This window comes from Macaca mulatta, chromosome 8, assembly GCF_049350105.2.
Source record: "Macaca mulatta isolate MMU2019108-1 chromosome 8, T2T-MMU8v2.0, whole genome shotgun sequence".
Lineage (NCBI taxonomy): Eukaryota > Metazoa > Chordata > Mammalia > Primates > Cercopithecidae > Macaca > Macaca mulatta.
In genome coordinates, this window is record NC_133413.1 from 87,970,873 (window position 1) to 87,985,153 (window position 14,281).

At 32.7% G+C, this 14,281-nt stretch overlaps 1 long non-coding RNA gene across 1 annotated transcript in view; it reads left to right on the forward strand.

Annotated features, from left to right (window-relative positions):
• LOC106999822 (uncharacterized) overlaps positions 1 to 14,281 on the forward strand; it is a 116,044-nt gene that overhangs the window by 33,533 nt on the left and 68,230 nt on the right. The window contains exon 2 of the long non-coding RNA XR_001446729.3: positions 5,872 to 5,947. This is a non-coding gene — a long non-coding RNA (uncharacterized LOC106999822). The remainder of the gene's footprint in view (positions 1 to 5,871; positions 5,948 to 14,281) is intronic.

A 14,281-nucleotide genomic window follows, 5' to 3' on the forward strand; every position in this document is an offset into this window, starting at 1 on the left:
TTCAGGAATTTTACATAATAGATATTGACTTATATTTGATTTTCCTGAATGGTCCTACCACGTATTGCTATCAAAATCTGAAGTCTTCATAAAAGAAATTGGGAAGATTTTTATTTGTTCCTATTCTCTAAAATAATTTGTATGTTTTGTTTTTTAATATTTGGTGGACTTTGGGTGAATTTCACCTGGGAGTAGAATTTTTCTTGGAAGGTATTTTTATTATGAATTATTTTTAGACACATAGGACTCTTTAGTTCCTCTCCTTCCCTCTGTTTTTATCAATTTATTTTTTAAGAAATACTTCTGTAAGAGGAAATAAATTCTTTCCATAAGAACTTATTCCTCTTGTCTAACTATGATTTTGTTTCCTTCACCTAAATATTAGATTTCTCAGATCAAATTATTTATTATTTGTAGTATTGTATCTTCTTAAGATGTTTTATTTATTTATTTAATGGATACTGTTACGTGGCCCTTAACAATTGTTATACATTCTGAGAAATGTGTTGTTATGTGATTTTATCATTGTGTGAATATCATAGATTGCCATACAAAAACCTAGGGGATATAGTCTCCTACACACCTATGTTATAGGTACAGCCTATTGCTCCTAGGCTAAAAACTTGTACAGCATGTTATTGTACTGAATACAGTAGACAATTGTAACACAATGGTAACTGTAAGTATATCTAAACATATTTAAACATAGAAAAGGTATAGTAAAAATATGGTATTATAATTTCATGGGACCATGTTGTATATCTGATCCATAGTTGATAGAAACATTGTTAAGTGGCCATGACTGTTCTTATTTTTTATTTATTTACTAACTTTACCAATTAACTTTGGACATGAATAATTATAACTTAATCAATTATTTTATGAGTATGGAGGCAATATTACAATAAATGTGGTCTTTTCGTCAAGTAAAAATTGTTATATTTATCATGTACAACATGATTTGACATATGTATACATTATGAAATTGCTCGTTTGAGCTAATTAACATAGTATTATCTAAAATTATTTCTCCTATTTAACTAAGATTTTGTATTCCTTGACCAGCACCCCTGCCAAATCCCTGATATGGGGATCCCCAAATTCCTGATAGCCTCTAGTACCTAGCATTCTACTCTTCAGTTCTGTGTACAGCTTTTTTAGACTCCACACATAAGTGAGATCATGAGGTATTTGTCTTTCTCTTCATGGATTACTGCACTTACCATAATGTCCTCCAGGTTCATCCATGCTGCTGCAAATGACAATAATTCCTTTTTTAAGGTGGAATAATACTTTATTGTGTATAATATCCATTCATTCATTCATGGACACTTAGGTTGATTTCATATCTTGGCTCTTGTGAATAGTGCTGCAATAAACGTGGAAGTACAGATGTTTCCTCAAGATGCAGGTTTCATTTCCTTTGGACATATACCCAGTAGTGTGATGACTGGATCCTATGGTAATTCTACTTTTAATTTATAAGGAATCTCTATACTGTTTTTCATAATAGCTGAACCAAGATATATTCTCATCAGCATTGCATGACTGTTTCCCTTTCTTCACATCCTTACCGGCATTTGTTATTTTCTATATTTTTATTATAGCCATTCTAATTAAGATGATATAGTGAAATCAGATTGTGCTTTTAATTTGCATATTTCTGATGACTAGTGATATTAAGCTCCTTTGTCATATACCAGTTGGTCATTGTATGCATTCTTTAGAGAAATGCCTATTCAGACCCATTGCTCATTTTAAAATTATGTTATGCGTATTCTTGATAATGAGTTGTTTGAGTTTCTTATGTATTTTGGATATTAAACCTTTATTGGATGTGTCATTTGTAAATATTTTCTCCCATGTGATAGGCTGTCTTTTCACTCTGCGGATTGTTTACTTTGCTGTGCAAAGGCTTTTTAGCTTGATATAATCTTATTTGCCAATTTTTGCTTTTGTTGCCTGCTTTTTGGTACCATATTCTGAAATTAGTTCCCCAAACAAATGTCATAGAGCTTTTCTTTTCTGTTTTTTCTAGTAATTTTACAATTTCAACTGGGGGTTCATCCCGAATTCCCTAGGATCATTTAAAATGTTCTTAGTATCTGCAGAAACTTCTGATTTCTATTTCTATTTTATTTTATTAAAAAAAATTGACATATAATAATTGTACATATTTATGAGGTGCATAGTGATGTTTCAATACATATAATGTACAGTGATCAGATCAATGTAATTAGCATATTTATAATCTCAAATATTTATTATTTTTTGTGTTTGAAATATCCAATGTCTTACTTTTAGCTATTTAAAACTATATAATAGATCATCGTTAACTATAGTCATTCTATATTGGTATGGAACACTAGAATTTATTCCTCCTGTCTAGCTATAGTTTCATGTCCTTTAATAAACCTCTAATTATAATTCATTGCTAATTTTATTCATACTCGTAATTTAATTTGTATTTTCTCTTTCAAACTTTTTCTTGCTAGAATTTATTGATTTATTTTTTCATAGAAAATCCTCTGTGCTGATTTTTTCTATTGCAAGTTTTAAAAAGTTATTTATTCTTGTTCCTGTATTAAATATTTTTTCATTCTTTCTTCTGTATTTAAGTTTCTATTCTCTTTATAGTCTTATTGTTTTCAAACTTTTATTATTTTCAAGCTTTTATTATTTTTAACTTTCCTCTTTTCTAGTATATATTACACATTTTCTTTAGAGAACTACCTTTGACATATTTTGACATGACATATCTTTATTATTATTCACTTTCTATGGGTTAAATAGTGTTACCCCCTCAACTCACCTCCAACGTAATGGTATTTGGAGATGAGGCCTTTGGGAGGTAATTAGATTTAGATAAGACTATGAAAGTGAAGATCTCGTGATGAGAATTGTACCCTTATAAGAAAAGAAATCAATACAATGGGGAGTCTCTCTTGGCTCTAAGGCAATCACAGCTAGCCTTTTTTCTTCCTTGTCTATGCTTCTATGCTACCATCTCTATGATTTAGAGGATCTTTATCAGTTTCTAGCTGAATTCCTGTGTTCTCTCTTAGTACTCTGTTTGGCATGTGATTATCTACTTATTGTTTTGGTCTTTCTTTGTGGAGGAGGCCAGTGGCTATTTTGATGACTTGCTCTGGGCAGCCACAGTTTGTGAAAGATGCTCTTGCTCCAGCCCCTGCATCCCCAGTATGGACTACTTTTTATAATAAAGAAAGCTCAACTCATAAAAAGGCACCAGTAGACCAAAGGGCAGACACAGAAGCAAACTTAAACGGAGTAGAATTGAATACTAATTAAGGCAAGGCAACAGGTAACTGGATTTCAGAATTACTCTATATTGGTGAAGTATAATGTGCCTCCCATTCTCCCTATCTTTGAATGAGAGTATCTATCCCTCCCTGTATCATCACTGGGGAACAGATAACTGGTCTCTTGGATAAAACTAGCTACTGATGGAATGAATACACATAGACACACATGCATACGGTTATATATAATACACAAATATATCTGTGTGTGTATATATACATACATAAATATATTGCATTATAAGTTTATGAAGATATTTCCAATTTTAACTCAGAACTAAATTGATTTATATAATAAATGTGAATACTATTATTTACATAATAAATGTTATACAATATACTAACATACTATGTTACATCAGTATTTCTTCCCTTGAACATTGTGAATATTGGTTTTATAGGTGGAGAGAACAATAGATTTAGAATGTCATTGTATTAGTCGTTTTGTTTTACACAGACAGCAAACTAATGACTGTTGGATCTTCTTTTTCTCTGTCTTATATATGTTAACTTCTGTCAAATATTTTATCTTTTTCTTCATTTCTTATGAATTTTAAATTGTGACTTCTTTTTTATGGGTTATTACCATTAAAGCATTGTCAGTTATGTTTTTTGTTCTTAGTTTCCTTCTAGTTTAATTTTCATTACTGATTTTTTCTCTTTTTTCCTTTACAACTCTTATAAAGTTATATTTCTTTAATTTTAATTCTTATAAAATTATAATTCTTTATAATTCTATAACATAAATTTTAAGTTATATTATCATATTTTGGGCTTTTTCTGGTTTTGGTTTATGTTATTTCTTTCTTATAGCACTATCTTAGCCTTTTTATTGGTTTTGGAAAAATAGTTTACCGTTTTAAAATCTGTTTTACTTTGTATGAGAAAATGGAAATAGCTAGTTTATTTTTTTTAAATTTTTTTATTTCCATAGGTTATTGGGGAACAGGTGGTGTTTGTTTACATGAGTAAGTTCTTTAGCAGTAATTTGTGAGCTTTTGGTGTAACCATCATTCTAGCTGTATACATTGCCCCCAATTTGTAGAGTTTTATCCCTCACCCTCTTCCCATGCTTTCCCCCTAAGTCCCCAAAGTCCATTGTGTCATTCTTATGCCTTTGCATCCCCATAGCTTAGCTTCCACTTATGAGTTAATATATGATGTTTGGTTTTCCATTCCTGAGTTACTTCACTTAGAATAATAGTCTCCAATCTCATCCAGGCCGCTGTAAATGGCATTAACTCATTCCTTTTTATGGCTGAGTAGTATTTCATCATATAAATATACCACAATTTCTTTATCCATGCATTGATTTATGTGCTTTTGAGTGGATTCCACATATTGGCAGTTGCGAGTTGTGCTGCTATAAACATGTGTGTGCAAGTATCTTTTTTGTATAGTGACTTATTTTCCTCTGGGTAGATACCCAGTAGTGGGACTGCTGGATCAAATGGTAGTTCTACTTTTATTTCTTTAAGGTATCTCCACACATTGTCCATATTGGTTGTACTAGTTTACATTCCCACCAACAGTGTAGACACGTTCCCTTTTCACTGCATCCACACAAGTATCTATTTTTTTTTTTTTTGATTTTTTGATTATGGCCATTCTTGCAGGCGTAAAGTGGTATTGTGTTGAGGTTTTGATTTGCATTTCACTGATCATTAATGATGCTGAGCATTTTTTCATGTTTTTTGGCCATTTGTATATCTTCTTTTGAGAATTGTCTATTCATATCCTTAGCCCATTTATAATGGGATTGTTTGTTTCTTTCCTGGCAATTTGTTTGAGTTTGTTGTAGATTCTGCATATTATTCCTTTGTCAGATGTATAGATTGTGAAGATTTTCTCCCACTCTGTGGGTTGTCTGTTTACTCTGCTGACTGTTCCTTTAGCCATGCAAAAGCTCTTTAGTTTAATTAAGTCCCAGTTATTATTCTTTGTTTTTTTTTGTTGTTGTTGTTGTTGTTTATTTGTTTGTTTGTTTGAGACGGAGTCTTGCTCTGTAGCCCAGGCTGGAGTGCAGTGGCACCATCTCTGCTCACTGCAAGCTCTGACGCCCGGGTTCATGCCATTCTCCTGCCTCAGTCTCCCAAGTAGCTGTTACTACAGGTGCCCACCACCACGCCCGGCTAATTTTTTTGTATTTTTAGTAGAGATGGGGTTTCACCATGTTAGCCAGGATGGTCTCGATCTCCTGACCTCATGATCCACCCTCCTTGGCCTCCTAAAGTGCTGGGATTACAGGCATGAGCCACCAACTGCCCCCAGCCAACTCTGTTTTTATAGCATTTGCTTTGGGATTCTTGGTCATGGTATCCTTGCCTAAGCCATTGTCTAGAAGGGTTTTCCAATGTTATCTTCTAGAATTTTTATAATTTCAGGTCTTAGATTTAAGTCCTTGATCCATCTTCAGCTGACTTTTGGTATAGGTGAGAGATGAGGATCTAGTTTTATTCTCCTACATGTGACTTGCCAATTACCCAGACATCATTTGTTGACTAGGGCATCCTTTCCTCACTTTATGTTTTTGTTTGCTTTATTGAAGATCAGTTGCTGTATTGAAGATCAAGAGCAATAAAGTTGTTTGCTTCATTGAAGATCAGTTTCTTTATTGAAGATCAGTAAGTATTTGGGTTTATTTCTGGGTTTTCTATTGATTTCTGGGCCTATTTTTATAGCTGTACCATGCTGTTTAGGTGACTATGGCTTTATATTATATTTTGAAGTTGGGTAATGTGATGCCTCCAGATTTGTTCTTTTTGCTTAGTCTTGCTTTGATTATGTAGGCTCTTTTTTAGTTCTGTATGAATTTTAAGATTGTTTTTTCTAATTCTGTGAAGAATTGTGGTGGTATTTTAATGGAATTTGCATTTAATTTGTAGACTGCTTTTGGTAGTATGGTGATTTTCACAGTATTGATTCTACCCATCCATGAGCATGGGATGTGTTTCCATTTGTTTGTGTCATCTATGATTTCTTTTAGCAGTGTGTTGTAGTTTTCCTTGTAGAGGTCTTTCAGCTCATTGGTTAGATATATTCCTAAGGTTTTTTCTTTTTTCTTTCTTTCTTTTTTTTTGCAGCTATTGTTAAAGGGGTTGAGTTCTTGTTTTGATTCTCAACTTGGTTACTGTCGGTGTATGAAAGAGCTACTGATTTGTATACACTAAATTTGTATCTGAAAACTTTGTTGAATTTTTTTTATCAGTTCTAAGAGCTTTCTGGAGGAGTCTTTAGGGTTTTCTAGGTAAACGATCATATCATCAGCAAACAGTGACAGTTTAACTCCCTTTTTACCAATTTGGATGCCCTTTATTTGTTTCCCTTGTCTGATTGCTCTGACTAGGACTTCCAGTACCATGTTGAAGAGGAGTGGTGAGAGTGGGCATCCTTGTCTTGTTCCAGTTCTCAGAGGGAATGCTTTCAACTTTTCCCTATTCAATATTATGTTGGCTGTGGGTTTGTCATAGAAGGCTTTTATTACATTGAGGTATGTCCCTTGTATCCCAATTTTGCTGAGAATTTTAATTATAAAGCAATGCTAGATTTTGTCGAATACTTCTTCTGCATCTATTGAGATGGTTGTGTGATTTTTGTTATTAATTCTGTTTATTTGTTTTATCACATTTGTTGACTCATGTATGTCAAACCATCCTTGCATCGTTGGTATGAAACCCACTTGATCATAGTGAATTATCTTTTTGATATGTTGTTGAATTTGGTTAGTTAATATTTTCTTAAATATTTTAGCATCTATGTTCATCAGGGATATTGGTCTGTAGTTATTATTATTATTATTATTATTATTATTATTTTGGTTATGTTCTTTCCTGGTTTGGGTATTAGGGTGATATCTTCATAGAATAATTTAGGGAGGATTCTGTCTTTCTCTATCTTGTGGAATAGTGTCAATAGCTTTGGTACCAATTCTTTTTTGAATGTCTGGTAGAATTCTGCTGAGGATCCTTCTGCTCCTGGACTTTGCTGGTAATTTTAAAATTCCCATTTCAATGTAGCTGCTTGTTATTGGTTGGTCTGCTCAGGGTATCTAATTCTTCCTGTCTTAAGCTAGGAGGGTTGTATCTTTCCAGGAATTTAATCCATCTCCTCTTGGTTTTTTAGTTTATGCACATAAAGGTATTCATAGTAGCCTTGAGTAATCTTTTGTATTTCTGTGGTGTCAATTGTAATATCTCTTGTTTCATTTCTAATTGAGCTTATTTAAATTTTCTATCTTCTTTTCTTGGTTAATCTTACTAATGGTCTATCAATTTTATTTATCTTTTCAAACAACTACATTTTGTGTTTCATTTGTCTTTTGCATTGTTTTGTTTGTTTATTTCAATTTCAATTAGTTTTTTGGCTGTGGTTATTTCCTTTCTTCTGCTGGATTTGGGTTTTGTTTGCTCTTATTTCTCTAGTTTCTTCAGATGTGACCTTAGGTTGTCTGTTTGTGCTCTTTCAGTCTTTTTAATGCAGGCATTTAGGGCTACCAACTTTCCTCTTAGCACCACCTTTGCTGTACCCCAGAGGTTTTGATAGGTTGTGTCACTGCTGTCGTTTAGTTCAAAAAAGTTTTTAATTTTAATCTTCATTTCATTTTTGACCCAATGATCATTCAGGAGCAGGTTATTTAATTTCCATGTATTTGCATTATTTTGAAGTTTTTTTATTTTTTATTTTTCTGAGTTGGTTTTCTGTTTTATTCCTCTGTGGTCTGAGAGAGTGCTTAATGTAATTTCAATTTTCTTAAATTTATTGAGGCTCATTCTGTGTCCTATCATATGATCTGTCTTAGAGAAAGTTCCATGCACTGTCAAACAGAAAGCATATTCTGTGGTTGTTGGGTAGAATGTTCTGTAAATATCTGTTGAGTCCATTTGTTCCAGGGTGTAGTTTCAATCCATTGTTTCTTTGTTGACTTTCTGTCTTGATGACCTGTGTAGTACTGTCAGTGGAATATTGGAGTCCCTCACTATTATTGTGGTGGGGTCTATCTCATTTCTTAGGACTATTAGTAATTGTTTTATAAATTTGAGAGCTCCAGTGTTATAAATTTGGGAGCTCCAGTGTTAGGTGCATATATATTTAGAATTGTGATATTTTCCTGTTGGACAAAGTCTTTTATCATTATATAATGTCCCGCTTTGTCTTTTTAACTACTGTTACTTTAAAGTTTGTTTTGTCTGATATAAGAAAAACTACTGTTGCTATTTGTTGCCTGTATACCTGTATACTTTGGCCTTTTTTCTTTTTCTTTCTTTTTTTTTTTTGGATTTTTGTTTTATAGGTCCTGTGAGATTTATGCTTTAAAGAAGTTCTGTTTAGATGTGTTTCTAGGATTTGTTTCAAGATTTAGAGCTCCATTTAGCAGTTCTTGTGTTGCTGGCTTGGTAGTGAAGAATTCTCTCAGCATTTGTTTATCTGAAAAAGACTATCTTTCCTTCATTTATAAAGCTTCATTTTGCTGGATACAAAATTTTTGGCTGATAATTGTTTTGTCTGAGGAGGCTGAAGATAGGGCTCCAATCCCTTTTAGCTTGTAGGGTTTCTTCTGAGAAATCTGCTGTTAATCTGACAGTTTTTTTGTTTTTGTTTTTGTTTTTTAATAGGTTACCTGGTGCTTTTGCCTCACAGCTTTTAGGATTCTTTCCTTCATCTTAACTTTATATAACCTGATGACAATGTGTCCAAGTGATGATCTTTTTGCAATGAATTTCCCAGGTGTTTTTTGAGCTTCCTGTATTTGGATGTCTAGGTCTCTAGCAAGGCTAGGGAAGTTTTCCTTGATAATTTCCCAAATATGTTTTTCAAACTTTTAGATTTATCTTCTTCCTCAGGAACACTGATTATTCTTAGGTTTGGTCATTTAACATAATTCTAGTCTTCTTGGAGGCTTTGTTCATATTTTCTTATTCTTCTTTCTTTGCCTTTGTTTAATTGGCTTAATTTAAAAACCTCGTCTTTGAGGTCTGAATTTCATTCTTCTGCTTGTTCAATTCTATTGCTGAGACTTTCCAGAGTAGTTTACATTTTTTAAGTGCATCCATTATTTCCTGAAGTTTGATTGTTTTTTGTATTTATGCTACCTCCTTCACTGAAGATTTCTCCCTTCACTTCTTGTATCATTATTTTTTAAATTTCCTTATATTGGGCTTCACCTTTCTCTGTTGTCTCCTTGATTAGCTTAATAATTAACCTTCTAAATTATTTCTCTGGTTAATCAGGGATTTCTTTTAGGTTTTTACCCATTGCTGGTGAGCTAGTGTGATGTTTTGGAGGTGTTAAAAAACTTTGTTTTGTCACATTATCAGAGTTAGGTTTCTAGTTCCTTCTTATTTGGATAGGCTCTGTCAGAGGGAAGGTTGAGGGTTCAAGGCTGTTGTTCAGATTCTTTTGTCCCATGAGCTGTTCCCTTGATGTAGTACTGAAGATAGAGCCCCAATCCCTTTTCCTAGGGATGTGGCTTCCTGAGAGCCAAGCTGTAGTGATTGTTATCTCTCTTCTGGATGTAACCTCCCAGCAAATCTATCAGGCCCCAGGCTGGCACTGGGGGTTGTCTGCACAGAGTCCTGTGATGTGAACCATCTGCGGTCTCTCAGTCATGGATACCCAGCATAGTATTCAGTGTGTCTCTCGGGTCCTGCAGGAGCAACCCACTTCCTTCAGAGGATCTGTGGGTTCCCTCAGTTTTCCTAATGTATTCCTGCAGTTGTTCTGGAGCAAAAGTTCTAAAATCTGTTTTAAAAGCATGTTCTTCTGATGTGCTTTTGTTGTCCATGGGGGTATAATTTTTGTTCTTGTTCTCTTTTATCTTATAATAACTTTGAGATTTAACCATTATGCATTTATTTGGCTCATTTTTAATAAAAGTAAGTGTTCCTAAACTTTTAAAACTTGATGGAGTTCAGTATGAACTTCACAGTTATCTTTCTTCTCTTCTTGTTTTTATATTGCTTAAATATATATTGACTTGATTTCTTAAGTCTTATCTCTCTCTGAACTCTCCTCCTTTAATTTTTGTTTCTTAATTTTTCCTATTGGTCTATCTTGCTCAATTTTTTAACAGTTGTATGAAAGTATAAGTGACATACAATAAACAACATAGAGTTAAATTGTATAAACGTGTAAGTTTTGACATATATATATATATATAACTGTGAAACCATCATTGAATCAAGAGTTTCCTTATGATCTTACATCATAATTCCTACCTGATGTTTCTTCCCATGCTTCGACCATGCCTCTACAACCACTAATCTGTTTCATGTTACTAGAGATTAATGTGAATTTTTTTGAATTTTATATAAATAAAATCATATAGGATGTACTTTTCTGTATGGCTTATTTTTTCCACATAACCTTTTGAGATTTATTTACATTATATCATGCATCACTGATTCATTCTGTATTATTGTGGATTAGTGTAGAATTAAAATACCAGATTCTTTATCCATTCATCTGTTAATGGCCCCTTAGGTGTAGTTTTGGGCTGTTATAATAGAGATGTTCTGAACATTTGAGCACAAATCTTTGCATAGTTGATAGTTTCATTTATCTTGGGTAAATAACTAGGCACAGAATAACTGAGTTCTATGGCAGGTGTATATTTAACTTAAATAAAATACCTGCCAAACTGTTTCGCAAAGTGGTTGTACCACTTTTACAATAACATCAGTAGTATATGAGTGTTCTGTTTCTTTCACATGTGCAACAGTATTTGGTGTTAGGTAACTTTACAATTTTAGGTATTCTAATGTATGTAGTAGTAATTGTGTTTTTATTTTGCAATTCCCTACTGACTAGTGGTAAGAATATTTGTATGTACTTACTAATCATCAGTATCCATTTTATGGTAAAATGCATATTGAATTATTTTGCCTAATTTTATTGGGTTTGTATATTTATTACTAAACTGTCAAGAGTTTACATGTTCTGAATACAAATCCTTTATATAATGTATGCTGTGCAAATATTTTTTCCTGCTGTGTGTCATGTCTTTTTATCTTGATACTAATATCTTTTGAGAGCAGAACATCTTAATTTTGATAAACTCCAGTATATTACTTTTTTCTTTTGTGCCTTACGCTTCTGGAAAACCAAATTCGTAAAAATTTTTTTCTACGTGTTTCATAAGTTTCATTTTTAGGTTTATTTTTATTTTAAATAATTTTTGTATATGGTGTGAGAGGTTTCTTTTACTTAATAGACAACCACTTGTTCCAGCATCATATTAAAGATAATTTTAATGTTAAAGAAATTTTAATTTTCTCCATTGAATTGCCCTTGCAATTTTCTCAAAACCAATTGATTGTACGCGCACACACACGCGCGTGCGCACACACACGCGCGTGCGCACACACACGCGCGTGCGCACACACACGCGCGTGCGCACACACACGCGCGTGCGCACACACACGCGCGTGCGCACACACACACACACACACACACATATGTTCATGTCCATTAATCCATTGTCTGTGTCTTTAGTCCAATATCATAATGTTTCTATTACTACAGTTTTGGAATTCTTTATGTTTGTCTTTAGTACCATATTACAATGTTTTCATTACTGCAGTTTTATAATTCTTTGCATTTTATTTTGACATATAATAATTGTTCATATTTAAAGGATAATGTTTTAATACATGTACACATTCTGTTTTGATTAAATCCTAAAACATTTACGGATTTTTATGATGAAAGCATAAAAACCCTCTTTCTTTTTAATATAGTTATTTTAAAATGTAATTATATTGTTAACTATAGCTATTCTACTGTAAAATATAACACTGAACTGATTCCTCTAACCTATCTGTAATTGTGTTCCTGTTGACCAATTTACCCTCCTGCCCTCTTCTCCTCTAACGTTCTGAACTCCTGGTAACTATCATTCTACTCTCTCCTTCCATGAGATCAGCTTTTAAAAATTATACAAATGAGTGAGATCATGCAATATTTGTCTTTCTGTGTCTGACATTTCATTTAACATAATTTTCTCCAGTTCCATACATGTCGTGGCAAATGACAGAATTTCATTCTGTTTTCTGACTGAGTAGTATTCCATTCTCTCTCTGTCTGTACGTGGGGGTGTGTGTGTGCGTGTGTGTGTGTAATTTTCTGTATTAATCACTTTAGTACTAGTGATGCATTAAACATGAGAACGCAGATATCTCTTGAACATACTGATTTATTTCCTTTGGATATTTCCTTTGGATATATACCTGGCAATAGGATTTCTGGGTCCTATAGTGGTTCCATTTTTAATTATTTTAGAAACATCCACACTCCTTTCTATAATGCCTGTACTAATTTACATTTTCATCAAGAGTGCATATCTTTCTGTATATCCTTAGAGACATTTGTTATTTTTTGTCTTTTTGATAATAGTAATTTTAACAGAGTAGGTGATATCTCACTTTGGGTTTGATTTGCATTTCCCTGATTATTGATGGTGTTGAACATATTTTCCTACATCTGTTGGCCATTTGTATATCAACTTTTTAGAAATGTCTATTCAGATATTTTCCTAAGTTTTTAAAAATTCGGTTGTGTATTTACTATTGAGTTGCTTGAGTTCCTTATACATTCTGGATGTTGACCGTTTTCAGATGCATAGTTAGCAAATACATTCCCTCATACTGTATATTATCTGTTTATTGAACGTTTCCTTTGCTGTGTGCAGAAACTTTTTAGTTTGATGTAATCCTATTTGTCTATTTTTGATTCTGTTTTTTGTGATTCTGAGATCTTATTTAAAAATATTCTTGCCCAGTCTAATTTCATGAAACACTTCCCCTATGTAGTCTCCTAGTAGTTTCATAGTTCTGGGTCTTATATTTAAGTCTTAAATCATTGACCTTTGTGTAAAATGAGAAAAAGGAATCTAGCTTTATTCTCCTACATGTGAATATCCAGTTTGCTCAGCCTTGATTATATGAGAGATTGTCCTTTCCCCCATGTATGTTTATGACATCTTTGTGAAAATTCAGTTGGCTGTAAATGCATAGATTTATTTCTAGCTTCTCTATTCTCTTCTATTGGTCTGCATGTCTGTTTTTATGCCAGTGACATGCAGTTTGGGTTGCTATAGCTTTTTCACATATTTTGACATCAAATAGTGTGATTCTTCCACCTTTATTCTTTATTCTCAAAACTGCTTTGGCAATCTGGGGCCTTTGTATTTCCATATGAATTTTAAGAGATTTTTTTTTTCCATTATTTTCAAATGTTAAACTAAACTTGCACTACTGGAGTAAATCCAACTTAGTATTAATGTGCAGTCACTTTATACAAATAAGTTGCCAACATTTTGTTAGAAGTTTTTGTGTCAAATTTCATGGGAAACAGTGGTCTGTGGTTTTCCGTATTTGTAATATCATCAGTTTGGTATCAGGTTAATGCTGGCCTCAGAAATATAAATTATGAAGTATTTCTCCTTCAGTTTTTCTGGAAGAGTTTTGTAGAATTGATATAGTTTCATTTTTAATTAAGTACATTTTATTAAGGAAGCCACTTATAAGTTCTTTTGTTGGTTTGTTTGACAAATATTTCAACAATTTCATTTAATAGATACATAAAAGGCTGTACAGGTTATCTATATTTTCTTGAAGGAACTTTGGTAGTGCATGTCTTTCAACAAATTTTCTTATTTCTTCTAAATTTTTGAATTTATTGGCACAACATTTTCTATACTAATTTCTTACTTTCCTTTAAGTATCTGTAGACTCTCCACAGGTATCACTTTTAAGATTCATGGTCAGGTAATTTATCTTCTCTCTATTTTTCTTATCAGTCTGGCTAGAAGTTTGTTAATTTTATTGATCTCAAATAATTGTATTTCACTTTTATTGATTTTTCTCTCTTGTTTTTACGTTATTTATTTATTTATTTATTTTTATTATTATTATTATACTTTAAGTTCTAGGGTACATGTGCATAACATGCAGGTTTGTTAT